At 46.5% G+C, this 2,403-nt stretch overlaps 1 protein-coding gene across 2 annotated transcripts in view; it reads right to left on the bottom strand.

The window, feature by feature from the left end:
• The window catches only part of Trim26 (tripartite motif containing 26), a 19,024-nt gene extending 17,953 nt beyond the window's left edge, over nt 1-1,071 (bottom strand). The window contains exon 1 of one of the 2 annotated variants that reach the window (XM_029531211.1): nt 996-1,071. The gene's annotated coding sequence lies outside the window, so the exon portion shown is untranslated. The remainder of the gene's footprint in view (nt 1-995) is intronic. The other variant, XM_029531212.1, reaches the window with a different exon arrangement.
• Nucleotides 1,072-2,403: the final 1,332 nt, after the last annotated feature.

Here is a 2,403-nt window from a genome sequence, read left to right as displayed (position 1 = left end):
ATTGGGAAGAGAGGCCCCTTGGTCTTGTAAACTTTATATGACCCAGCACAGGGGAAGGCCAGGGCCAAGTAGTGGGAGTGGGTGGGTAGGGGAGCAGGGACAGGGGGCGGGGGAGAGTATAAGGAACTTTCAGGATAGCATTTGAAATGTAAATAAAGAAAATAATAATAAATAAAAAATAAATTAAAAAAAAGAAATACATTGAAAAAATAATGTTATTTGTTAATGAAAGGGAAATCATTTGGGAGTTATACAGACACTCTACACACTGTTTTCTCAATTTTTCTGTAAATGTACAACTGTTCTAAAAAGAATAAAATGTATTAAAAATTGTGGGCAGATGCCTGTAATCTCTGTAATCCAAGAACTCAAGAGGCAGGACGCTAACCTGGGCTGCCATGGTCAGTTTCAGATCATTGTCGTTGTCATCACCATCAAATTTAAAAGTTGCAGTTTTAAAGACATTAATGAAAGCTTGCTTTTAGAAAAATGTGGGGTTTTGTTTGTTTGTTTGTTTTGATTTGGGAGGAATACTCTAGGCATCATGAATCCATCTCACTAACAAGGGGTTCAGGCATGCATGAACGCTTGTCATTCTTTCCTTCTTTGGAACAGGCACAAATGGTTGTGTTGTCAAAATCTGGAATGTACAGGGAATTTTTAAGTGTCTACTCCCATTCACTTCCCAAAGTTAAATTTATACATCTTTCTTTTCTTTTTGGGGGGATTGGGGTTGGGGGGTCAAGATACGGGTTCACTTTGTATCCCTGGTTATCCTATAATCATTTAGTCTATAAACCAGACTGGCCTCTTGACTCCCAAGCACTGGGTGTAAAGGAGTGCACCACCATAGCCAGGTTTATACACTTTCTTTTCCTAAGNTAATTAGGTAGTAAAATCATCAGGGATAAAGCACAGCTCTTGGTACAACTAGCTAAATCAGTTTACTCTGAGGATAAATCAATAATAAATAAACAGATACATAGATATAAGACCTGCTTCTGGTCATGCAGGGCTCCAAGCCACCAGGTGGAACTTCATCCGGGTCCCACTCACTTCTCGCTCTGGGGACTAGAAGAAACTGAAGTAAGTCTGGGTTGGACCCCAGGAGGAAGGAACACAGTGAGCTCAAGGAGAAAGGCCCAAAAGCAAGCCCGGGACTCGGCTCTCATGCGAGCTCACCTTCCCGTGTGCCCAGGCCTGGTTAGCACTGCCCAGGGTCCACGGCTGCCTTCACTGTCCCCACCCGGGTCGCACAGCAGCCGCTCCTCCGTGTCTCCTCACCAGTGCAAACCGCACTCACCCTCGCCGAGCTCCGGACCTGGTCACTCCTCTCCCTGAAGCTGCTCCAGGGGATAGGTCCTAAGCAAGCAGCCCGCACCACTGCTTCCCCGCCCAGCAGTCTCCCTGAGCTCTGTGCCCTCCTCTGAGATTTCTCTGCGACCAGCCCTGGGAATGGCTTTTGCCAAACTCCGTCCTCCAATGGGAACTTCAGGCTACTTGACATCACTGATCACTGGGAAATCCCCAGGCAGGGGCCAAAGAGGTGAGGTGGTCGTGCCTAAGAAAAAGAAAGTGGAAAAGGAAAGTGAAATCGGAAGGGGCCAGTGCGTCAAGGTTGTCTTCCAGCTGCTGAGGTCAAGCAAGACCTCCTGTGGGTTAGGGTGCTGAAGGCCCCTGGCTTTCAAGACCCAATTTCTGATTTCCTGCAGTTAGGGGTGGACTGGGGTGTCTTCAAGGGCTGGGTTTTAGATGGGGTTTCCTCCTCTGGGCCTGCTTGTAACTAAGATCAGACCAGACCAGACATCAGTCTATCAAGTATTTCCAAGATCCTTTAAAGTATTATCATTTTCGAAGCTCCTGGTTAGGATGAGCCACTTTTGACAAATAGCCTTCCTTACACAAGGCAGGTGCTATTCCTGCTATTCAGAACAAAGTAAACACACACACACACACACACACACACACACACACACACACACACCCATCCCACACCCCACCTCATACCACAGTGATAGTTCAGTGGGTAAAGGCGCTTGTCACCAAATCAGTTGACCATATTCCCCACATGATGAGACGCTAGAACGTCCATTCTGGTTGTCCTCTGAGCTCCACAAGCTCACAATGTAGCATGTGCACTCTCCGCCTACACTAAATAAATAAGTGTAAAACATTTAAAGATCCTGGCGTTAGGGAAACCGAGGCATTAGAGTTCAATACCAGCCTGCGCTACGAAGGGGAAATTTGTTGAAAACTAAGAAAAACTACAGAACCTGAAATATCTGGTTCTGAGACCCTCTACAGGAGCTTTGAGAACCTCCTGCAGCTCCAAAGCCAAGGACTCGACCACGCCCACTAGGCTGAAAGCCCAATTTGCACACTGCTTTCTGCTCTGCAGGAAAT

The sequence above is a fragment of the Mus pahari genome, chromosome 18 (assembly GCF_900095145.1).
Source record: "Mus pahari chromosome 18, PAHARI_EIJ_v1.1, whole genome shotgun sequence".
NCBI lineage: Eukaryota > Metazoa > Chordata > Mammalia > Rodentia > Muridae > Mus > Mus pahari.
This window is presented reverse-complemented; position numbering and strand designations above follow the sequence as displayed.